We start from the raw sequence: 26,126 nt of genomic DNA on the forward strand, positions 1-26,126 counted from the left end.
AAAGGAGAGTAAAGAAGGAAGACATGTGGGAACCTCTGTACTTTCTGTTTAATTTTTTTGTAAGCCTAAAACTGCTTTAAAAATAAGGTCTATTAATTTAAAAACAATGAGATTAGTGACTCCATTATTTATGCTCTAAGAAATGGAAATAAATAGTATGGTAATGTGAGGGATTGCCTAAGGATTCCAACTAGAGGTATTTATGAAGACTTCATGGAGGTGGTGAAGTTTAAGATATGTGTTGAAGAATGAGCTAAATTTAATGAGAACAATTAAAACAAACAAGAAATATTTTATTAGGCAGCACTTCATAAACATAACTCTGTGGAGTGACAGTAACTCAGACCAGGATGTGTTATGTTATATTAAGAAACAAAGGTGGCATAGCAGCAAATGGCAATGTTTAAGTATTATTTTTTTATATAATTTAACTTAATATAATAATATTTTTTCTTACTTGCTTCAAAGGTGTGGAAAAAGTATACATGCAAAGTAACTACTAATGAAAGTTTGTGAAGATGTTAAAATCAACAAATTCATCACCCTTATCTTAAGAATATTTTTCCCTTTGCTAATGTTGACATCTTTACTTAATTCTTGTATTTCTCTTTCCTTTTATTGCCAAAAATTTTAAATGAATGAGCTATATTCAGTTCTTCAGTAGCAATACTTTATTACTGCACATGTATTTTAATGGCATCTTATTTGTCAAATTCAAAGGTCTTCATCTATTCTCATTTTTCTTCACACTTTTTGAGTTCTCATTCATATTCACCACAAATTTTTCTTGAAAGCTTCTTTATCCCCAGATTTCAAAATACAGGATTCTTCTCCTCATCAATTCCACCTCTCTATTTTGGTAATAACTCCTGAATTGATACAACACCTTCCTTGCACTCTCTGATTGCTGTGCTGTGAGTATGCAAGTATGAATAAGACAGGTTTCTGGGACCTTCAGAAATGCAAGTCTAGTGAAATGCAAGAGCATCTGGCCTATCTGCTGTAAGAGGCATAAGCAAAGCACTAAGGGGGTACTGATGCTGGCCAAATAAATATGTGCGGGGAGGTGGCATGGGAACAGGGAACAGCAAATGGAAAAGTGTGGTAATAACAACCTGTGATATGTCAGAAACTGGGTGAGAAATTTATCAAGGCTAGAGCCTAAAGGTAGATAAAAAGTTGAAGATCAGGAGAGCTGAAAAGAAGACTGAGGACTGAGTTGTAAAGGATTGTATTCATTATGCAAATATATTTGCCCTTTAATGAACACAGTCAGTGCTCAATAAATATTGGGTAAAAGAATCAATAAATCATTTGACTAACTAGCATGTGTTGAATAGGAAGTGAAAAATAAGAAATGATCTCTGATTATGAGAAACGTATTATGTATTTGGAGGGAAAACAGTTTATAGGATGAGAAAGCATAAAATACTACAAAATTATACAAGGCACATAAGTATGGGAGAAAAGAGTATTAATCAATGTGTGTATACTGACTGTTAGTCCTTGAATGCTAAGTAGGCTTTGGGTAGGGTCAGAAGAGAAAGGATGACATTTTAGGTAAGTGGAAAAGCTCAAACAGACACAGCTGAAAATTGGCCAAGAATGGAATAAGAACAATACTGGCATTGGGCTACATGAATAACTACTGTGTCTTGGAAAATGTAACAGTCATTGATGTTTGCAGTAGCCAGCCACCAAGCTGGCCACAAATAGTCCCCTTCTCATGATATTTATTAGCAAGATGAAAAAAAAAACAGATAACGTAGAATCAAAATTGAAGGTATCGAAGACACAGGCAGAATGAGCATCATAATTATAGGGTACCAACAATAGAATAAGCAGAAGTGGGGCAAAATTTAGGGTTGTTCAGCGTAAAACTCAACTCCCCTTAATTCATGGCTATGTCTCAATTAGAACTTTAAAAAGTTCTAGTTGAGGATTTAAAAATATCCAAAGACCAGAACACTGGCAGATATAGTCTTCCCTGAGTATCCTGCTGACCTCCCTGAATAAGCCTTTTATCATTTTGTCTTCTTTGTCACTATGGCATATTTTAGTTTAGACGGTTTTCTTCCTTCCACCCTTCCTTCCACTGACCATCTGCTCTGTATATTATTATGCTCCATAAATGCCCTATCTCCTCTTTTATGTTTATTCAAGTCCCAGCCATTTTTTACGGTCAAACTGAAGTCATACTTCTACTAACCCTTAACCAACGACTCCTTAGAACTCTTACTGAAAATTATATTATAATTATCTTATAATATATATAAAATATAATATATTATAATATAAATATGATATATGATGATATATGATATAATATATTATGATATATAATATATATTATGATATATAATATAATATATAATATATATAATATAATAATATAATATATTATATATAATATAATATATAATATATAATATATATATATATATATATAATATATATAATATAATAATATATAATATAATAATAAATAATATAATATATAATAATAAATAATATAATAATAATAATATAATAATATATAATATAATATAATATAATAATTTGCACTTACCTGATAAGCTAAAATTCAAGATACACTGTGTTGGCAAGGCTGTAGAGAGAGGAGCCCTCATGAGTTTATAGTGAGAGAGTAAATTATACAATCCCTACTATGGAGGCTAGTTGGCAGCAATGATCAAAATTCAAATGTGTATACCCTTTGGCACCATAATTCTATTCCCAGAAATTTGTCCTAGACATATACTACTACACAGGCAAAATTACATATGCACATGATTAGTCAGCGTAACATTATTTATAATAGGAAAATAAACACTCTAAATTTCCATTAATAAATCAAAGAAATTATGGTATATTCATAAAATGGAATATTTTGCAATTGCCAAAAATAAAATAAAAAAGAACAAGCAAATACTTTATGCATGTATTAATATGGATTAACATGGAAATAATTTTAAGGTACAAAAGAGCATATCATATAAGCTAGAAGAATGGGACAGAAAATTCATTCCAGTACTGTTGGGTAAAAACTAGTGGTGAAAGAGGGCATCCTTGTCATGCTCCAGATCTTAGAGAAAGTCTTTTAGTTTCTCCCCCTTCATTTGATACTAAATGTGGGTCTGTTCTGTATGGCTTTTGTTATGTTTAGGTATGTTTCTTCTATACCCACTTTTTGACAGTTTTTTAATGAAGGAATGTTGAATTTTATTAAATAGCTTTTCAGCATCAATTTAAATGATCATATGGTTTTTGTCCTGCATTCTGTTAATATGATGTATCACATTGATTGACTTGCATATGTTGAACCATGCTTGCATCCCTGGAATAAATCCCACTTGGTCATGATGAATTATTTTCTTAATGTGTTGTTGATTTCACATTGCTCGTATTACGTTGAGGATTTAAACATCAATATTGATGAGGAATATCGGCCTTAGTTTTGTTTTTTGATGTGTCTTTTTCTGTTTTTGGTATCAGGGTAATACCGGCCTCATTGAATGAATTTGGACATATTACCTCCTCCTCTATATTTTGGTTTGAGTAGGATTGGTATTAGTTTTTCTTTAAATGTTTGGTAGAATTCAGCAGTGAAGTCATGGGTTCTGGGCTTCTCTTTGCTATAAGACTTTTTATGACAGCTTTGATCTCACTACTTGCTATTGGTCTGTTCAGGTTTTGGATTTCTTCATGGTTCAATCTTGGTAGCTTGTATATGTCTAGGAATTTATCCATTTCCTAGAGATTTTCAAATTTATTGGCATAAATAGTTGCTCACAGTAACCACTAGTGACCTGTGAATTTCAGCAGTATCCATCGTGATGTCTCCTTTTTCATCTCTGATTTCATTTATTTGGGTCTTCTGTCTTTTTTCTTAGTTAGTCCAGCTAAAGGTTTGTTGATTTTATTTATCTTTTAAAAAAAAAAGCATGTTTTTACTTTGTTGATTTTGTGTGGTTGTCTTCATTTCAATTTCGTTTATTTCTGACCTAATATTTACTATTTCTTTTCTTTTACCAATTTTAGGTTTGGTTTGCTCTTGCTTTCCTGTTTAAGATGCATTGTTAGGTTGTTTATTTGAAGTTTTTCTTCTTTTTTGATGTAGACACTTATAGCTATAAACTTCCCTCTTAGTACTGCTTTCACTGTATCCCATAGGTTTTGTTATGTTGTGTTTCCATTATCATTTGTTTCAGGAAATGTTTAAATTTCCTTCTTAATTTCTTTACTGACCCACTGGTCATTCAGAAACATATCAATTTCCATGTGTTTGTATAATTTCTGAAATTCCTCATTATTGATTTCTAGTTTTATTCCACTGTGGTCAGAGAAGATGCTTGATATTATTTCAATTTTTAAAATGTTTTAGACCTTGTTTTGTTAACCTAATATATGGTCTATTCTTGCACAGAGGAGTAGAATGTGCCTTCTACAGCCACTGGATGGAATGTTCTGTAAATATTTATTAGGTCCATTTGGTCTACGATGCAGATTCAGTCTGGTGTGTCTTTGTTGCTTTTCTGTATGGAGGATCTGTCCAATGCTGAAAGTGGGGTGTTGGAGTTTCCAGCTATTATTGTATTGGGATTTCTTCTTTGTCTCTTCTTATAGTTTTTATCTTGAAATCTATTTGTCTAATATAAGTATAGCTAGCTTGTTCTTTTTGGGTTCCATTTGTTTAAAATATCTTTTTCCATTCCTTTACTTTCAGTTTATATGTATCTTTAGAGATGAAGTGTGTTTCTTGCAGGCAAAAGATCGTGAGATTTTGTTTTTATATCCATTCAGCCAATCTGTGTCTTTTGATTAGATAGTTTAGCCCATTGTTGATTATGATTTAATATTATTATTGATAAAGAAGTACATACTGTTGCCATTTTGCTATTTGTTTTCTGGTTGTTTTGTAGTCTTATCTTCTTTCTTTCCTTCCTTCCTGTCTTCCTTTTAGTGAAGGTGATTTTCTCTGGTGGTATGCTTTAATTTCTTACTTTTTATTTTTTAAGTATCTGTTGTTTGCTTTTTGATTAGCAGTGATCATGAGACTTGCAAATACTATATAATCACCCATTATTTTAAACTGATAGCAGCTTAACACTGTTTACATAAAAAACAAACAAGCAAAAAGACAACTAATAAACTCTACACTTTAACTTTATCCCATTGCTTTTTAACTTATTGTTGTTTCTCTTTATGTTTTCTCATACTTGTCTATGTCTTGAAAAGTTGTTGTAGTTATTATTTTTGATTGATTAACCTGTTTGTCTTTCTACCTAAGGGAAGAGTTTACAATCCACAATTACATTGTTATAATATTCTGTGTTTTTCTAAGTACTTATTATTAACCGTGAGTTTTGTACCTTCAGGTAATTTCTCATTGTTCATTAACTCCTTTACTTTCTTATTGAGGTACTCTCTTTAGCATTTTTTTTTTTTTTTTTTTTTTTTTTGTAGGACAGGTCTGGTGTTGATGAAATCCCTCAGCTTTTGTTTGTCTGGGAAAGTCTCTATTTCTTCTTCATGTTTGAGGGATATTTTCTGCTGGATATACTATTCTAGGGTAAAAGTGTTTTTCCTTCAGCACTTTAAATATGTCATTCCAAACTCTCCTGGCCTGTAAGGTTTCCACTGAAAAGTCTGCTGCCAAATGTATTAGAGCTCCATTGCATGTTATTTGTTTCTTTTATCTTGCTTCTTTTAGGATCCTTTCTCTATCCTTTATTTTTAGAAGTTTGGTTATTAAACGCCTTGAAGTAGTCTTCTTTAGGTTAAATTTGCTTAGTGTTCTACAACCTTCTTGTACTTATATATTGATATTTTTCTCTGGGTTGGAAAGTTCTCTGTTATCCCTTTGAATATTCTCATTCTCTCTCTCTCTTTCTGCCTCTTATTTAAAGCCAGTAACTCTTAGATTTGTCCCTTTGAAGTGATTTTCTAAATCTTCTAGGCATATTTCATTTTTAAATTTCTTTTTCTTTTTTTTCCTCTGACTGTGTGTTTTCAAATTGTCAAGTTCACTAATCCTTCTTCTTCTTGATCAATTCTGCTGGTTAGAGACTCTGATATATTCTTTAGTATATCAATCGCATTTTTCAACTCCAGAATTTCTGCTTCTTTTCAATTATTTCAATTGCTTTGCTAAATTTATCTGATAAAATTCAGAATTTCTTCTCTGTGTTATCTTGAATGTCTTTGAGTTTCCTTAAACAGCACTTTTGAAGTATCTGTCTGTTAGGTCACATATCTCTCTCCCTGGGATTGATCTCTGCTGCCATATTTAGTTAGTTTGGTGAGGTCATGCTTTTCTGGATGGTCATGATTCCTATGGGTTTTCATCTGGGCATTGAAGAGTTAGGTATTTATTGTAGTCTTTATAGTCTGGGCTTGTTTGTAACCCTCCTCTTGGGAAGGCTTTCCAAGTATTTGAGGGAGTTGGGTGTTGTGATCTAAGCTGTTTCTGCATTAGGGGGCACCCCAACCCCAGTAATGCTTTGGTTCTTATACACTGATAGAGGTATCACCTTGGGGTTCTTGGAAAAAATCCAGAAGAATTATCTGGGTTACCAGGCAGAGACTCTTGTCCTTTTCCCTTACTTTCTCCCAAATGAATGAAGTCTCTCTCTGTGCCTCCTGGACTTGGGCAGGGGGACACAAGCACTTCTATGGCCTCCACCATTAGGACAGCATTGGATCAGGCCTGAAGCAGTGAGTCTCACCCAAGGCCCACTCTAACCACTACCTGGCTATTGCATAGGCTTACTCAAGGCCCTAGGGCTCTACAAACATCATGTGGAGAAACCAGCCAGCCTTGTGTCCTTCCCTTTAGGGTAGTGAGATCCCCCTGTCATTGGGTGGGTTCAAAGATACCATCTGGCAGCCAGGAATTGGAGCAAAACTCCTTAGAAACCTACCTGGTACTTTTTCTACTGCAGCTAAGCTGGAACTCATACCATGAGACAAAGTCCTTCTTACTCTTCCCTTCCCTTTTCACAGACAGGAGTCTCTCCCTGTGGGCACCACCACTGTAGACTCATGGGGACTACTGCGAGACTACCAGAGATGTTCATTTAAGTCCCAGGGCTCCTCTGTCAGCTCGTGGTGAATGCTACCAGGCCTGGTACTCTCCCTTCAGGGCAGTAGGCTCCTTTCTAGCCCAGGGCAAGTCCAGAAATATCATCTAAGAAGCAAGGCCTGTAATTGAGGACTCTGAGATCCTGCTTAATTCTCTACCTCCCTGTAGCCAAGGTGGTACCTAAGGTGTAAGACAAAGTCTCCTTTACTTTTCCCTCTGCTTTTCTCAAGCCAAAGGAGTCTCACCGTAGCCACTATATCTGGCAGTGTGCTGGGTCTCACCTGAAGGCAGTATGTCTCAGAGTCTTATCCAAGATCCACAGGGTACTACCTTGGTATCAGCACTGATTATTTAGGGCCTAACGGCTTGTTAGTCAGTAGGTGATGAATTCTGCCAGGACTGGGTCTTTCCCTTCAAGGCAGAGGATTCCCTTCTGGCCTAGGGTGTATCTAGAAATGTTGTCCAAGAGTTGGGTCCTAGAATGAGAACCTCACGACTCTGCCCATTGCCTTATCCTAGTGTGGCTGAGCTGGTAATCGAGATGGAAGACAAAGTCCTCTTTACTCTTCCTTTTCTTCTCCTCAAGCAGAAGGAAGGGGTTACCATTGCTGTGAGCTGTGCTGCCTGCGTTTGTGGCAAGGGTAGCACAAACAGTCCCTTAGCCACCTAGTTTATGTCTCACTAGGTAGAATGCTGCCCAAGTCCACCATTTCCAAGCCCAGCACAGCACCAGGACTTGCCTAGAAGTTGCAGTCCTTGTGGCCTAGACTGCCTTACAAGTTTATTTAGTGCCCCAGAGCACTTTATCCCACAGTGGCTAGGCTTGTCAAAACTCAAGTTCTGATGCTGGGATGTGGGATTTCTCTCTGCCTAGGGCTGATCTAAATGATCCCTTCATGAGTGGGTGTTGGCTCTGTTCATGCTAGTTTTGCTCTCCACCGTGACAGGGCAGCACTAAGTTCAATGAAAAGTATCACAACTGCTGCACTTTCCCTGGTCCAAGCACATAGATTCTCTCTCCACACCATATGCCTGCTGCTGGGGAAAGAGAAAGGGGAGGTGTTGGTGATTCAAGACTGTCCCTCCTACCCTCTTCAGTGCCTCTTTCAGCAATATGAATTTAAAACTATGTGCTGTGATTGCTCACCTGATTTTTAGTTCTTATGAAGGTGCTTTCTTTTGCATAGTTGACAAATTTGATTTTCCTGTGGCAGGTGGCAATCAGTGGAGGTTTCTATTTGGTCATCTTTCCCTTTCTCTCATATGTATCTTTTTTAAAACTTGTTATTTTATCTAGAATTCTCTATGAGTAACCACAACTTATCTATTTACTTTAAAGCAAGTGAATGGATAGTTTAGATCAAACAACTAATTCTAACCCTCCCACTACTGGGAAGGCTTCCATTCTCTGAAGAATTATATGTCATTATATCAACTAGCTGTGTGCTTTTTTTTAGGATTCTATCAATTTATGTATTAAAACAAACTATTGTTCATTCCCTTCTCGCATTCCCATACAACAGCATTCTGAGACATTAAACAAATTCTTCAAGTCCTTGTTCAATTGTCAACTTCTCAGGAATCCTTTTTAATACATACCTTTTTTTAAATTCCCAATTCAAGGACCACCAATGCCCTTTTTCTGTTATACAGGTGTGTGTGTTTGTGTGTGTGTGTGTGTTCATTCTTGTGTATTATATTAAAAATTTTGATTTTTACTACAATATTTTTACATAAAGATATAGATATACACATTTACTAGCTATAAGCTTCACAGGGGCAGTATGTCTTGTTTTCTTCTTTATTGTCCACTGCTTTATCTCCAGTATGTAAAACAGTGTCTGGTACATAGAGGTACTCAGCGAATATTTGTTGAGAAAAAATGTAATTATTTTAGGGAATCCAAGAAGGTTTAGGTCTTCAAATTGTAAACCCAACTGTGTTACATCTTCAGATATAATTAAAAGATTGGATGAAAATCTATAACATTGAATGCTTGAATTTTATAATTTCTTTGGCAGTTACTCACATTTTACCAGAAATGTTAATGAGAATGTCATTCCAACACTGGACCAGCCTGGGATAAATACAGAAAAGAGAGGCCTTGGCAGGACAACAAGGGTAAAGACCAAAACCAAAGGGAATATAAATGAGCATATATAATATAGGGTTATCATAATAACAAAACTTCAACTATGCAATAAGTACTTCGGTTATTATTTCATTTTTCCAAATATCATCTAGACAAAGTACGCTCATAATGTGTATGCTGACTGAATATGCTACAGGGTCATGCATGCAATAGCTCATTTTTAGTTTTACCTAAGGATATTTGAGAATGGGAAATTCCCAATATGTTTAAAGACAGCATTACAGGATATCCTCCCACAGAATCTTGAATCACTCATTTTATTAAGAGAGTTTCAAACATTTCTGTTATGTGTTGCAACTGAAGTTAACAAAAGCTAGATTTCCTTTGAGAATTTGCTAAATTACCTTTGGCCAGATGGCTTCTATATCCTGAATTTCCTTCCTATGCTGATCTTTGATGATCCTCAGCTGCACTGGCTGTCTTGGCTATTTAACCTCCTCTCATTATGCTCTCATCCTGCTAAAAGGGATTCTCCACGGATCAGCTTCAAAATAAATCTCCTTTATTTAATTGCATCCAGAAATAGAATGGAAATATTACATGTGAAAATGACAATTAAGCAAAAACTTTATAAAACTAAAACATAAAAATGCACACCTCATATAGGATAATCTGTTTCGTATTTTTAAAAATACCAAAGTCTTTGATTTTCCCATCAAAGACTTACCATTGCAGATAATAATTAATAGCTGCATCTGTACAGTGCGTGGCAAAGTCTTCACTATGTATTTATTATTTTAATGCTATGCCTCATTAAAGAAAATTTTTGATACTGGCCCAGTTTTATATATATATATATTTGATAATTATATAATATTTATCAACATATGCAATTAATACAATTAATGGATGCTTCTTGACTAATAGAATAAATAGTTGTTTTTATAAACTGAGGTAGTTTTTTTCCTATTACAATCCAGTTGTCTCTTCTTCTTCAGCTATCAGGAGCCACTCTTCACTTTATCTCAAATAGCATCAATCCTCAGTAACTGAATGTCTGGTCTTGGAACACTGTTTTCCTAGGTATTCCTAGAACCACTGAGGAATGTTTTCCAGTTCCAGAATTATTCTAGTTATTCCTCTACCATGCCTTGCTCCTTGTGTCAGATCACATCTCCATCCTACTCTGCATCTTGTCTTGCTTTCTGGGAACTTTTTCCTGAGGCAGTTGCTGCCGTCCACTTTGGCACTGCTTTCCAAGCATGGGCCCAGAATATTCCCTAACTCCACAAAGCACAGGGATGACCAGCTCACATGGTTTAGCAAGATTTTACTAAAGGTTTGCATACAGAAACCCAAATTTTTATTGGTGAGAAGCATATGCACACACATTCAAAAAAATAAAACACTTGAAATCTTGAAATGGGATTGAGTATATGAGAGATTTTAGACTGGGCTACCCCACAGGTACCCTCGACAATTCTCAACTGTGCTTCCACAGAGCTATCCTATTTCAAGGACCACCATACCTCCCTCTCTATATCTCCCCACCAAAGAATTCAGAACACCCCTCTCAGATATCCACCAAAAAATGTGTGTGTGAGAGGGATTTCTGGAAACTCTTCCAAGAGTAAAATTAACCCTTTGCATTTTTGTTCTTGAAAGAACATTTTATTGTCTTAAACTTTCTCATCCCAGAATAAGATGTTTACCGTACCTTTGTATAACCGGCAGGCCAATTAAAACACATTTTTTCCTTAAGAAAGGATATATCATCCTTTTATATGAAAAACTGCTTTCAGTTTTGAAATAACATTAGCCTGCATCCTCTTCCTACCCTCACCTACACACTTGCACCCACCACCACACATTAAAGACACTGCGTAAACCAATATGGGAGTCTAGTTTACTATACGCCCAGACCAGCATGTGGAACATGCCCTTATATTCTGCCGAGATATATTTTAGCTATAGTTTTCCAAATATTAGCAGAACATATTTATTTCTTTAAAAAAGAGTGAAAAATTTTGTGAATATATTTTAAGCCTCTTATTTTAAAAACATGACATAGTAGCAATTTGTTTTAAAGTATATGAAGACTTTGGGAGAAATATCAGAGACAAATATACGGATGTCTAGAAGCTGAAACCCTCACTGTATCAGTATTTCTAAACATTGGCTGTACATTTAACTATGTGAAGAAGTTTTGGGAAATACTGATACTTGAGACCTATCCTCAGCAACTCTGATTTATGCAGTATGGTGTGTCCCAAGCATGAATATTTTTGTAAAAAGCTCTCCAGGTGATTCTACATGCAGCAAAGATTGAGAACGTCTGCACTACATAAATCCAATGTGTGCGTTGCCATTTCCCTTCTCCCCAGTGCACCAAAACGCTTTCTGCACCAAAACTGCCACCCATATTACACCATGCTGCCGCTGCTGGGGAAGAGGAGAGGAGTGGCATCAGCACTGCAAGACTGTGTTTTTTGACCTCATTAGTGCCTCTTTCAGTAATATGAAGATAAAATTAGGTACTGGGAGTACTCCTTTGATTTTTGGTTTTTATGAACATGCTTTTTTTGTGTGTAGATAGTTGTCAAATTGTTATCCTTGCAGTGGAGATGATTGGTAGGACCTTCCATTCTGTCATCTTGCTCCACCCTAATAGTCTCTATTTATATTGTTATGAACAAACTAGTGGTGTTTGTCAGACTGGAGACTGTGTTCAGTGTAGATTTCAATATTGAATTTTTACTTCATAAATAGGAAACATCTTACAATCCCATGTCTTACAAAGTCATTCAATTTGTAAAGTTTGGAGTTATACAACCCTTTGGTAACATCAGGGAATTGAATATAGATAACAGAGGAAATTGCTAATTAATTGTTGATAGGTACTTATCTATGTATAAGTGTAAATCAATTAAGAAATATTTCATGCTCATTAGAAAGAAGTAAAGTACCTTGGAATTTGGACCAGTGATATGTGTGTGTGTGTGTGCGTGTGTGCATGTTGTGTGTATTGTTGAATTTTGACCTGTATCTAACGTTATGGACTAAGGTTAGAAAGTCTCGTGTGTCTGTCTATAATTGGTAAAATCCTTGACCTTTCATTATATATGAAGTATTTTCTTACTCTAGAGGGTATTAATATATTAAATACAAGGCCTCTAAAAATAAATGAGGTTTGTGCTTACATAGTAAGTAACAAGCTGGGCGCAGTGGCTCAAGCCTGTAATCCCAGCACATTAGGAGGCCAAGGTGGGCAGATCATCTAAGGTCAGGATTTTGAGACCAGCCTGACCAACATGGAGAAACCCTATCTCTACTAAAAATACAAAATTAGCCAGGTGGGGTGGGCATGCCTGTAATCCCAGCTACTCTAGAGGCTGAGGCAGGAGAATCGCTTGAACCTGGGAGGTGGAGATTGCGGGGAGCCAAGATCATGCCACTGCATTCCAGCCTGGGCAACAAGAGTGAAACTCTGTCTCAAAAAAAAAAAAAAAAAAAAAGAAAGTAATAAACACAGACATGATTCTAATATTCTCAGAAAACAAAGACAAAACTTCTAATATTTTTAAATGTGCTTGCATTTTAAGAAGAAAAATCCCATCTCACTAAAACTGCTGGCTCAGATCATACTGCTTGCTTTGTTTTGAGTAAGAAACAGTCCTTTATTTCTGACCCAGAAGTCTTGTGTCTTCTACCAGCAACCCCGGAACTTTGGCAGGCTAATTTGTTGCTTGTAAATATGGTAACATCTTATCCTTCATAGAGCAACATCAAAAGGCCTAAAAACTCTTAGGGAGCCAATCAAAGACCTTTGGTACCAATATGAAAAGAGAGGAAAAACAAAAGGTACCAGTGAATCAGCATTTCAGATTTACATGTGTGTAAAGGTAGCCCAAAAGTGTCTACAAAGTCTGGACAGAATTTGAGACATACTACATGCCAAAGTTGAAAAATAGACAGTTAAAACTTTTCATATCTTCTTAAGACTTAACTGCTATACCTGTGATTATGTCATGTATACCTTGAGAGAGCCACTGAACTAATTCTGAAGGCAAGGGTTTATAGTTCCAAGGGTCAGAAGGCCAAAACCTTGCATTGTAAAGTCAAAAGATTGGGCCTTTTGTCAAGACAGTAATACTTTCAAGAAGACACTCTAGGCTGGGTGCAGTGGCTCACGCCTGTAATCCCAGCACTTTGGGAGGCCGAGGCGGGTGGATCACAAGGTCAGGAGATCAAGACCATCCTGGCTAACATGGTGAAACCCCGTCTCTACTACAAATACAAAAAATTAGCCAGGTGTCGTGGCGGGCACCTGTAGTCCCAGCTACTGGGGAGGCTGAGGCAGGAGAATGGCGTGAACCTGGGAGGCGGAGCTTGCAGTGAGCTGATATGGCACCACTGCACTCCAGCCTGGGGACAGAGCGAGACTCCATCTCAAAAAAAAAAAAAAAAAAAGGAAGGAAGACACACTCTAAAGAGACGAGTGAGGAGGAAGGAGCATCTATTAAAAAATAAAAGCATATCTTACTCAACCATTAGGGGAAACTGATGAAATTTTCATGACACAGTTATGTATGCACCTTAATGGAAAATATTCCTCTTCTCCATTCTGATGGTGATGGATACTCAATAAATTAAACCCAGCCTTTCAGTTATATCATCAATAGGTAGCTTATGCTTTTCTTTCATACTTATCGGAAGGCTCTGCTGTAGGCCAGAGATTTGTTCTTCAAGTAAGTAAAACAGTCGCAGAGTCTCCCAGAAAGACATGTATCATATGTTTTTAAATTATTTCAACCTGAGGAATAGACTCAGAAGTACAGGCTTTGGAACTTAAGGTGGTACCACTTAGATGACTATAAAGACAATACCTGACAATTGAGTCAGTAGTTTGGTTTTTTTTAAAACTCTAGAAGCCACCAAATTTATGAAAGCACACTACTGACCCAAGATCAAGAGGGACAATAATTAACTGCATAGTATTAAATAAACTGATGAATAAAATCTATTGTGTGTCCAGGTATGTGTTGTTTTGTCTGCAATATTATCGATATGTATGACTGTTATATGAATCATTGTTATCATTAGCATATCTTTAAGCCTCCTTATTAGATTATGCTTTTGCAGACTGAAATGAAACACATTTTAAAGAGTATTTTCTTTACTACTTCACAAAAAATGGTTTTACTACATCCTTTTAATTTTAATGACACAGTTGTTATTTTCAAGCTTCAATAGAAACTTTTTTAATTGGAATTTCATTGCACAAATCAATTGTACAGCCAAGATCATGTACAAGACAATCTTCCCATATTTGAGAATAAATCCAATTTAATCAGAACTATAAGCCCTTCATTAAGGAACAAGTGCTGTAACTCAGATGTGGAATCAAAGTCTAAAAACTCTCCCAGGAAACTGGTCTGCTACCTCATTTAGATTACAAGATCACAGCCTCATAGGTGACATAAAATATCAACTCCTTGCTGATCGGACTCTTAGCAGATTCTGGGACCTTAAAACAGTAGAATTCATACACATGAATAAGTAGTACATATTAACCTGATAGAAACAAATGTCTTTTTTCCCCTAGCCTCAGAATAGAAGAACAAATAAGAGTTATTTAAAACAAAACAAAACAATTGTGGAGCAGACTATTCAAAAGCTATGTAATATCTTTGGTTCTGTGTCTGTAACTTGACAAAATGCTCGGACAAACTTATTTTTTTAATCAAGAAAAATCTTCAGTTTATTTAGGATCACAAAGGGAGACTGTCATACTGAAGCATTGTCCAACAAGCCCACTCAAGAATTACCTGATTATGATCACTTGTACTGAATGCTACTTACTATTGATTAGGCTATTTTACATCGCACAAAGGGTAGATGTTAGCATGTCTAATATTGATAGCAATGCTAATAATTTTTCTCCTGCAGACATGCAATTGGTGTCTGAAACCCACCATTACTCCTCCTCTTCCTTCTCTTTCTTCTTCTGTCATATAAGACATTATTTAGTCTTGTGTATGATGTTACAACCATTCTTTTATTCAGTCACTATAAATACTTTTGTTTCTTCTATACTTTTTTGGAAACAGCTTCACCCTCCTGGTTCACTAAAGTGTTAAATAGATTTTGGGCATGTGCTTATTTTTATATGAAAGTCACCTTTTAACCTTTGAAAACCATACTTTGACATCACGGAAGTATTCAAACAACAGTGAGACTCAGAGATTCTGTAGACATATAATTCTCTGTTTATGTAGTCCACTAAAAAATGAGATATTTTTTCTCCCGAAAATTTTTCCAACATTGCTCTTCTTTTGATGCTCTAAAGAATACTAAAATAATTTGTATTACTACCCATTTTACAAAATTAATTTCATGTAGAATCCAGATATTACTATTATAATCCCTGTTATAAACAACTAATGCTAATTTATACACTGGTCATTAGAAAAATGCAAATCAAAACCACAATGAGATACCATCTCACACCAGTTAGAACGGTGATCATTAAAAAGTCAGGAAACAACAGATGCTGGAGTGGATGTGGAGAAATAGGAACGCTTTTACACTGTTGGTGGGAGTGTAAATTAGTTCAACCATTGTGGAAGACAGTGTGGTGACTCCTCAAGGATCTAGAACTAGAAATACCATTTGACCCAGCAATCCCATTACTGGGTATATACCCAAAGGATTATAAATCATTCTACTATAAAGACACATGCACACATATGTTTACTGCGGCACTGTTCACAATAGCAAAGACTTGGAACCAACCCAAATGCCCATCAATGATAGACTGGATCCCATCCCACAATTCCCTTCCACATTGCCCTAGCAGAGTTTCTCCATAAAGGGATCACCCCTGAAGCACACCTCTGCCTGGAAATCCAGGCATTTCCATACATCCTCTGAAAACTAGGCAGAGGTCCCAAACCTCAATTCTTGACTTCCGTGCACCTGCAGGCTCAACACCATGTGGGAGCTGCCAAGCCTTGGGGTTTGCACCCTCTGAAGCAATGGCCTGAGCTGTACACTGGCCCATTTTAGCCACAGCTGGGATGCAGGGCATCAAGTCCGAGACAGCACAAAGCAGCAAGACCCTCAGCCCGGCCCACAGAATCATTTTTTCCTCCTAGACCTCCTGGCTTGTGATAGGAGGGGCTGCCATGAAGACCTCTGACATGCCCTGGAGACATTTTCCCCGTTGTCTTGGTAATTAACATTGGCTCCTATAATTTATGCAAATTTCTGCAGCTGGCTTGAATTTCTGCTTAGAAAATGGGTTATCTTTTCTATGGCACTCTCAGCTGCAAATTTTCCAAACTTTATGCTCTGCTTCCTTTTTAAACATAAATTCCAATTCCAAACCATATCTTTGTGAATACATAAAACTGAATACATTTAACAGCACCCAAGTCATATCTTGAATGATAGCAAGAGTGACCTTTACTCTAGTTCCCACCAAGTTTCTCATCTCCATCTGAGACCACCTCAGCCTGGACATTATTGTCCATATCACTATCCGCATTTTGGTCAAAGCCATTCAACAAGTTTCTAGGAAGTTCCAAACTTTCCTATATCTTCCTGTCTTCTGAGTTCTCCAAGTCTCTAGGAAATTCCAACTTTCCGATGTTTTCCTATCTTCTGAGCCCTCCAAACTGTTCCAACCTCTGCCTGTTACCCAATTCCAAAGTTGCTTCCATAATTTCCAGTATCTTTATAGCAGCGACCCACTTTCAGTACCAATTTACTGCGTTAGTCAATTTTCACACTGCTATAAGGACATACCCCAGACTGGGTAATTTATAAAGGAAAGAGGTTTAATTGGCTCTAGTTCTTCAGGGCTGGGGAGCCTCAGGAATTTTACAATCATGGCAGAAGGGGAAGCAAGCATGTCCTTCTTCACATGGCAGCAGCGAGGAGACGTGCAGAGCGAAGTTATGGGGGAACCCCTTATAAAACCATGAGATCTCATGAGAACTCACTCACTATCATGAGAACAGCATGGAGGTAACCAATCCCATGGTTCAATTACCTCCCACTGGGTCCCTCTTACAATATGTGGGGATTGTGGGAACTACAGTTCAACATGAGATTTGGGTGGCAACACAGCCAAATCATATCAGTGTGTGTGTGTTGCTTTAAAAAGGGATGCTGATGAGTCAAACTTATTAGAAATATTTTAATTTTTCTACCCATTTTCTTTAAAAGGAAAATATATTTTCAAACAGCTTTTCATGACATTTAAGAATAGTTTTAAAACATTTCCATATATTTATTCTGTTCAATTAACTATGGTTTTCTGTTTCTTGTCTTATAATTTCTAAATAATCATGTGACAAGAAATCTGTCCTAACCACTTTGATAAGCCAGATACTGTTTTTAAATGAAAGAATAAAACTAGGAGTGGAAAAAAGAACTGTTAGTGAAGGCATCATTAACTTGGATTTTGCTGTGTAATCTTATTAGATGTCACTTTTGTTTCCTTTATTTTCTCTTGAGATATAAAAAAGAGACTTAAAGTTTTGAGATTCCTTATCTTGTAGGCATTTGATTAGAATTTTTTATGCTTTCTAAAGAGAAAGGGATGAATTGAGTCTTCAGTTGTCTTAAATTCTAATATTATCTTAGAGCACCAGATCATATCATGTATACTTGATTTTTAAAAGACACACAGCAAAATACAGCTGACATCCTAAGAAATACAGGTTATTTCTTATCTAAAATGCTTAGAATGAGAAGTGTTTCAAATTTTGGCTTTGGGAATACTTGCATATACATAATGAGATATCGTGGGGACAGAACTCAAGTCTACACACAATTTTATTTATATTTCACATGTGCTTTATACACATAATCTGAAAGTAATTTTATAAAATATTTTTAATATTTTTGTGCATGAAACAAAGTGTGTGTACACTGAACCATCAGAAAGTGACGAGGTACCTTTCTCAGTCACTCATGAAGATAACCTGTGGTTCCTTGGCAATCACCACCATTCTTGACTAAATTTATAAGCTACTGATAAGCAATCATTCTCTTACACTTATTCACACATAAGTAACAATGAAAAATAGGACATACCATTAATACAGTGAAAAAATAATGTGTTCAGAGTAACTAAGAAGCAGAGTAGTGTCACCAGAACACCTGTTTCAGCTATTACACAACAGCAACCATAAACAATGGCAGCCTTTCAGTCTCTACCTACAATGCTGTGTTTTGATTAAAAGGTTACTTTAAATTGCATTTTATTTATTTATTTTTTGTAGGTAAGAAGAAATGTCAGAAGAAGTTGACGGACCAGAAACCGGGTCCTTTACAGTTGAGGAGACATTCTGCTGGATAGAGTTTTAAATGTTTCCTCCAGTTATCTGCCTTATTATGCAGGATTTTTGTCTCAGGAGTCTCCCTTTGATTTTATAAACTGACGCAACTTCCTGTTTTGTTATGAATGCACACTGCTCCAGTCCTTCAATAAACCCATCGCACATTTTCACCATGTTGTCTGTAGGCACTTTTTCTGCAGTATTAACAATGTCATCTTCATTGCCACTAGTGTCACAATCACCTTGATTCAAGACCATTTCAGCTACCTCACAGTCAATGAATGAACAACTGGAGCTTTATTCTTGATGTTAAAAACTTTATTATACCCTTCTTCCAGCTTACTAACACTTTGAAGGTAAGTTTTTTGCATATGTAAGTATGTCTGACGTCATTTTTTTCTCATTCGATATACGGAATCCTTCAAATTCACTACCTTGTTCATCATCATCACTGAACATAGTTGTAGGCCAAAGGTTGTGCTGGGGATGCACAACTGTATCTTTAGAACCTGTGTTCCAAGTGTTCACAACAGCATATATGGTATCCTTTGTGGTAAACTCCTTTTGAAAACTTTCCACACCTAGGCCTCTGTTCACTGCTACTAGCATGCTGTCAAGAAACTGTTGCTATATTTACTTTTCACTGATCTAAGGGTACCCTTGTCATATGGCTGAATTAATAAAGTACCATTTGGGGGAAGCACGTGACATTAACATTATTCTTGATAGAATGTTCACTGAAGACTAACAGTTGTCAAGAAAGAACAAAATTTTGCAGTCACCATCCAATCTAGCTTCCTTGCAGTATATATGAGCCACTGGTAAAACATGTTTGAGAAACCAATCAGAAAAGATATCCCTGGTGATCCACACCTTTTTGTTAGCATAATAATGGACTCCTGGAAAACTGAGTACACAAGCTTTTGTCTATCATGGCAAGTTACACTTATGCAATGCCTGCTGCATTGGCACATCCCAACACAGTTATTCTGTTATTGGCATCCTTCATTACTGTAGGCTGTCTCATCAGCTGTAGTCAGTGTCTTCCTGGGGCAGTAACACCAAAACAGTGATATTTCATCAGCATTATAGACTTGACATGGAGTCAAAATTTCATCAGCAATGACCCTGGCAAATTTGTCAATAAATTTCTCCTCTATTTCAAGATCAGTAGATGCTTTGTCACCACAATTCTTTAAAAATTTAATGCTATGTCTTTTTAAAAAACTTCTACAGCCAGCCTATTGAACATTCATAGTTCCCTTTATCAGTTCATCATGATAGATCTTTGCTTGTTTCATGATCAGCATATCATTAAGTGTCATGTGTTCACTGTGACGCTGAGGGATCTACACTTTCAATACATGACTGAGATCCATATTTTTAGCCGTATGTAGTGTTTTCCTTTAATGGCTGTTTGTCACTTTCAGGGTAGAACTTCAACAGTTTATCTTCAGGTCATATATGGTGGTCATTCCACCACCACACTCTTCTGTGAGCTGTTTCATACGCACACTACTGTTGAGTTTCTCCAGCAGCTTGACTTTCTGTGCTACAGATAAACATAAACGCTTCCTCTTTTTCTTATCACTGTTACCCATGGGGTATCTGTGGGCCTTTTTGACATTTTCAACAATATCTTTACACCACAGAAGAAAGAATATGCAAACAAAATGAACAAAAATCCACAGAGAGAAATGCTCATAGGTCTTTGCCCCATGTGGGTCATCATGGTGATATAATTTCAGTATTTTCCCCTCCAACTCTCAAGTTGAAATGTGATTCCCAATATTGGAGGTGGGGGTCTGGTAGGAGGTGATTGAATCATGGGGACAAATCCCTTATGAACGGTTTAGCACTATCTGCTTGGTGATGAGAGTTCTTGCTCAGTTAGTTCACATAAGACCTGGTTGTTTAAAAGTCGGGAACCTCCCACTTCTCTCTCTCTTGCTCCTTCTTTCACCATGTGATGTGTCTGTTCCCACTTCATCTGCTGCCATGAGTAAAAGCTTCCTAAGGCCTCACCAGAAGCTGAGCAGATGCTGGTGCCACTCTTGTACAGCCTGCAGACTATGAGCCAATTAAACCTCTTCTTTATAAATTACCCAGTCTCAGGTATTTCTTTATAGTGATTCAGGAACAGAGTAATACAGTGGGAAACTTGCCATTGGCCAATATGGCCGGCACACATGCCATTTTATTTCCCTTTGAGAGCATGCTTAGATGGGGGAATCTGGGCCTGTGCAAAAAAAGATATATCATCATTGAAGGGGCTGGGAGAGTCTTTTTTATCTTGGGGACACTGAATAAACTACATTGTGTGCCTGTGCTTAGACTGTGACCTGTCACAGAAGGTCAGGCATGGAACTTTACACTTGTGGCATCAGGTCAGCATTCAGATAATTTCAGATTTGGTGCATTTGATATTGGATTTTGGATTAGAGATGCTTAACCTGTGTAAAAAAGAAACCACTATCTCTCTCTCCCTCATTGCTTAGTTAGAAAGTAAATAAGCAGATGGATTATTATTATATATATTTTTTGAGGCAGAGTCTCACTCTGCTACGTAGGCTGGAGGGCAGTAGTGTGATCTCGGCTCACTGAAGCCTTTACCTCCCAGGCTGAAGCAATCCTTCCACCTCAGCCTCCCAAGTAGCTGGGACTATAGGCATGTACCACAGTGCCCAGATAAGTAAATGAATTCTATATTAATTCTTGCAGATTGCAAAATCAACTACTTTTTCTTCCAAATTTGTGATGTTTAGCATATTTTCTGCATGCATTTAATATAGCTTAAAATTATAAATCTATAAAAAAGTTAAAAATGTTTTATAGTATATGTTTTTTGAGATAAATATAAAACTTTACTACTTCACTATTTTAAATAAAAACTTATTTTTTATTTATTATTTTGATTGGAGAGTTGGTTGATATGGATGCCCAGGCAGAAGTTTGCTGCAGGAGTGGATCCCTCATGGAGAACCTCTGCTAGGACAGTGCAGAAGGGAAAAGTGGGGTTGGAGCCCCCAATACAGAGTCCCTACTGGGGCACTGCCTAGTGGAGTTGTGAGAAGAGAGCCACCATCCTTCAGACCCCAGAATGGTAGATCCACCTACAGCTGGCACCATAGGCCTGGAAAAGCTGGAGACACTCAATGCCAGCCCATGAAAGCAGCTGGGAGAAAGCCACCGGGGCAGAGCTCCTTGAGACCATCGGAACCCACCTCTTGCATCACCATGACCTGGATGTGAGACCTGGAGCCAAAGGAGACCATTTTGGAGCTCTAAAATTTGACCACCCTGCTGGATTTCAGACTTGCATGGGCCCTGTAACCCCTTTGTTTTGGCCAAATTCTCCCATTTGGAATGACTATTTACCCAATACCTGTACCCCCATTGTATCTAGGAAATAGCTAGCTTGCTTTTGATTTTATAGGCTCATAGGCAGAAGGGACTTGCCTTGTCTCAGATGAGACTTTGGACTGTAAAGTTTTGGGTTTATGCTGAAATGAGTTAAGACTTTGGGGAACTGCTGGGAAGGCATGATTGGTTTTGAAATGTGAGGACATGAGATTTGGAGGGGCCAGGAGTGAAATGATATGGTTTGGCTGTGTCCTTACCCAAATCTCATCTTGAATTGTACTACCATAATTTTCATGTGTTGTGGGAGGGACCTAGTGGGAGATAATTTGAATCATGGGGGCAGTTGCCCCATACCCTTCTCATGGTAGTGAATAAGTCTCACAAGATCTAATGGTTTTATCAGGGGTTTCTGATTTTGTATCTTCCTCATTTTCTCTTGCCACCACCATGTAAGAAGTGCCTTTCACCTCCTGCCACGATTCTAGGCCTCCCCATCTGTGTGGAACTGTAAGTCCAATTAACCCTCTTTTACTTCTGAGTCTCAGGTACGTCTTTATCAGCAGCATGAAAATGGACCAATACATTGGTATTCCAGTGTTCACTAATTAAAAGAGAAATTCTATTTTGCTTGGATGCTATTGAGTAGGTTATAAGAGAATGTGCTGTAGGAAAGTACTAATTACACTAAACTGTAGAGAATTATCATACATAAAACTATTAGCAGGAAAATTTCTGGCCTGTAATCCAAAACTGGATACAAAACCAAGGGTTCACTCTGGGAAATGTTGATGTTTCACATATTCCTAGTGTTATTGATTCAATACTGATACCTATTACTAGCATATAGTTAACATGCAATTTTAGACAAGATGTCAAAAGTTGATGAACATAATCATTTGAAAGACAAAATAAGCATTCCTTTTTAAAAAAGGTATTTAAACATCTGAACATAAAAGTACAATAATAAAAACACCCTTCCTTCTTTTCTCCCTCCATCCTATTTTTTATCTCACTTTTCCCTCCCTACTTTTCCATCCTGAATTTTATCAAACTTCAATGAAATATTAGATATTCAGTGAAAGAAAAGTATCAGTCAGAGTTCAGAGAAGCAGAGCCAGTAGGAGATTATATATACATGTGAGCAATTATATGTCTATTTGTTGATATAATTATAGGATCCCAAAGTCTGCTGGGCAGGCAGGCAGGAAGGGAAGATCATGAGCAGGCCGGAAGCCCAGAGGCAGGAGCTAAGGCTTGTTGCCCACTAGTGGGAGGCTCTACTGAGAGAAGGCCTCAGCATACTTAAAGACTTTTCAACGGATTAAATCAGGCCTACACAACATAATCTCCCTTTTTAATAAAGTCAACCAATTAGAGTATTTAATCCCATTCATAAAATTCCTTCACAAAGACATAGATCAGTGTTTGACTGAATAACTGGAACAAGGTATATGTAGCTAACAATGGCTGCTGCTCCCTTTAGTTCTCCAAGTCTCTTAAGTCCCCGGGAACCCACCCTAAACATACTTGAGAGGGATTTCTTGGCGCTGTGGTTCAGACTGTTCAAGGCGACACATCAACAGCCATCATATAAAATGCATTGATTTTTCTCAGAAGTTAGTAGATCTGATTCCTAAGTGGAAGAATATTTGCCATAAATACACAGACAAGATGATAATGGAGATCTTGTGAGAAACCAGGCAATTATAAAATTGATCTATCTCCACGGTGAAACCCCGTCTCTACTAAAAATACAAAAAAATTAGCCGGGCGTGCTGGCGGGCGCCTGTAGTCCCAGCTACTCGGAGAGGCTGAGGCAGGAGAATGGCGTGAACCCGGGAGGCGGAGCTTGCAGTGAGCCGAGATTGCGCCACTGCACTCCAGCCTGGGCGACAGAGCGAGACTCCGTCTCAAAAAAAAAAAAAAAAAAAAAAATTGATCTATCTCACCAGTACCATGAACAAAAATCACAACAAAAAGTCCTCTTCTGACTATTAATGAAGCAGAAATCTAGGGAACACCAAGACTTAAGACTTTTTTTAAATCTTTACTCACGTTTTTTAATCAAGGATGAACATCTTTCCCTAAGGTCCACTAGAAAATTTCCTTTTTCTTTAATAGACTTTAAGAGCAGTTCAGTTTCACAGTAAAATTGTGCACAACATAGAGTTCGCATATACACCCCACACCCCACCAACCCTGCCACACGCAAGCCTTCTCCACTATCAGTATCCCACAATGTAGTGGTACCTGTTTTTACAGTTGATGAACCTACACTGACATATCATTATTATTCAAAGTCCATAGTTTTCATTAGGGCTCATTCTTGATGTATAGTCCATGGGCTTTGACAAATGTATAATAACATGCATTTACCTTTATAGTATCACACAGAATAGTTTTAATGACTTAAAAATTGTCTATGCTTTGCCTACTTATTTATTCCTCCCCAACAACCTCCGGCAACCACTGATCTTTTCATTGACTCTATAGGTTTGCCTTTTCCAGAATGTCATATAGTTAGAATTATAAAGTATGTAGCCTTTTTCAGACTGGCTTCCTTCACTTAGTAACATGCATTTAAGATTGTTTTCATGTCTTTTCATGTTTTGATAGCTCATTTATTTTCAGTGCTAAACAGTTTTCCAATTTCTGGGTGTGCCACCATTTATTTACCCATTAATTTACTAACGGGCATTTTGGTTATTTTCAAGTTTTGGCAATAATGAATAAAGCTACTATAAATATTCATGCACAAGCTTTCGTGTGGACATAAATTTTCAACTTATTTGATTAAATAACAATGGGTACAATTGCTGAATTGTATGGTAAGTTTCGTAAGAAATAGCTGAACCATTTTGCAGCAATGAATGAATATTCTTGTTCTACACCCCCATCAGCACTTGGTATAGTCAGTGTCTTGGATTTGGGCCATTTGAAAAGGTGTGTAGGGTACCTCATTGTTGTTTTGAAATTCCTTAACAGCATATGATGTTAAGGATCTTTTCTTATGCTTATTTTCCATCTGAATATTTTATTTGATGAGGTATACATTCAGGGCTTTTGCCCATTTAAAAAATTGTTTTTTTTTTTATTGTTGGATTTTAAGAGTTCATTGTATATTTTATTTTGGGAAGTTTTTGCTTTTGGTTGTTTTTTTGTTTTTGAGACAGAGTCTCACTCTGTCACCCAGGCTGGAGTGCAGTGGCGCGATCTCGGCTCACTGCAAGTTCTGCCTCCCAGGTTCATGCCATTCTCCTGCCTCAGCCTCCCGAGTAGCTGGGACTACAGGTGCCTGCCACCACGCCTGGCTAATTTTTTGTATTTCTAGTAGAGACGGGGTTTCACCATGTTAGCCAGGATGGTCTCGATCTCCTGACCTCACATGATCCGCCCGCCTTGGCCTCCCAAAGTGCTGGGATTACGGGCGTGAGCCACCGCACCCGGCCTGTTTTTGTTTTTTTACTAAATCTGAAATGAGCAGATTTTAAAAAATTAAAATTAATTTTTTATTTTTAGAGACAAGGTGACTCTGTCACCCAGGCTAGAGCATGGTGGCACAATCACAGCTCACTGCAGCCTTGACATCCTGGGCTCAACTGATCCTCCCTCCTCAGCCTCCCAAGCAGCTATGGCTACAGGCAAATGCTGTCATGTCTAGCTAATATATATTTTTTATATTTTGTAGAGACGAGGTCTCCCTAGGTTTCCCAGCTGGTCTTGAACTCCTGATCTCAAGCAATCCTCCCAACTTGGCCTCCCAAAGTGTTGAGATTACAGGTTTGAGTCATCACCTCTGGCCTGTTTCTATATTTTAGATAACAGTCTTTACCAGATATGCCTCTCCTAGCCTATAGTTTGACTTATTTTTTGACCGACTTTTTAAAATTGAGTCTAAATTTTCAATTAAGATAAACTTCAGGCTTAGTCAGAGATTTAAGATGAAATCTTATTTATAAATTAATATTAATATAGTCATGTCTACATGAGTTGATTCTCAAGTGAATCAGATAGTGCCTAAACAATAAGTAAATTTTTTATATCTTCATTCACCTAACTAGCAAAATAATAATATTACAGTTTTCAAAATACACTACCAGACATACAGTGGAGGTTATTGAGCAAAGACAAGCAAACATTGGTAATATCATGGAATGATTAAACTTCAGGAAGAGAAAGCATATATATTTTGTTGTAAAGGCACTGGATCAACTAATATACTCATTCTAATTTCCCT

The 26,126-nt window shown here is 37.1% G+C and overlaps 1 long non-coding RNA gene across 3 annotated transcripts in view; it reads left to right on the plus strand.

Moving 5' to 3' along the window:
* Positions 1–26,126, plus strand: part of LOC115832899 — a 58,471-nt gene that overhangs the window by 14,883 nt on the left and 17,462 nt on the right. For 2 of the 3 annotated variants that reach the window (XR_004028294.1, XR_004028293.1), the window contains exon 4: positions 18,470–18,696. This is a non-coding gene — a long non-coding RNA (uncharacterized LOC115832899). Of the gene's footprint in view, positions 1–18,469; positions 18,883–26,126 lie in introns of those variants that run through there. The other variant, XR_004028292.1, reaches the window with a different exon arrangement.

Source organism: Nomascus leucogenys, chromosome 23 (assembly GCF_006542625.1).
Source record: "Nomascus leucogenys isolate Asia chromosome 23, Asia_NLE_v1, whole genome shotgun sequence".
Classification (NCBI taxonomy): Eukaryota; Metazoa; Chordata; class Mammalia; order Primates; family Hylobatidae; genus Nomascus; species Nomascus leucogenys.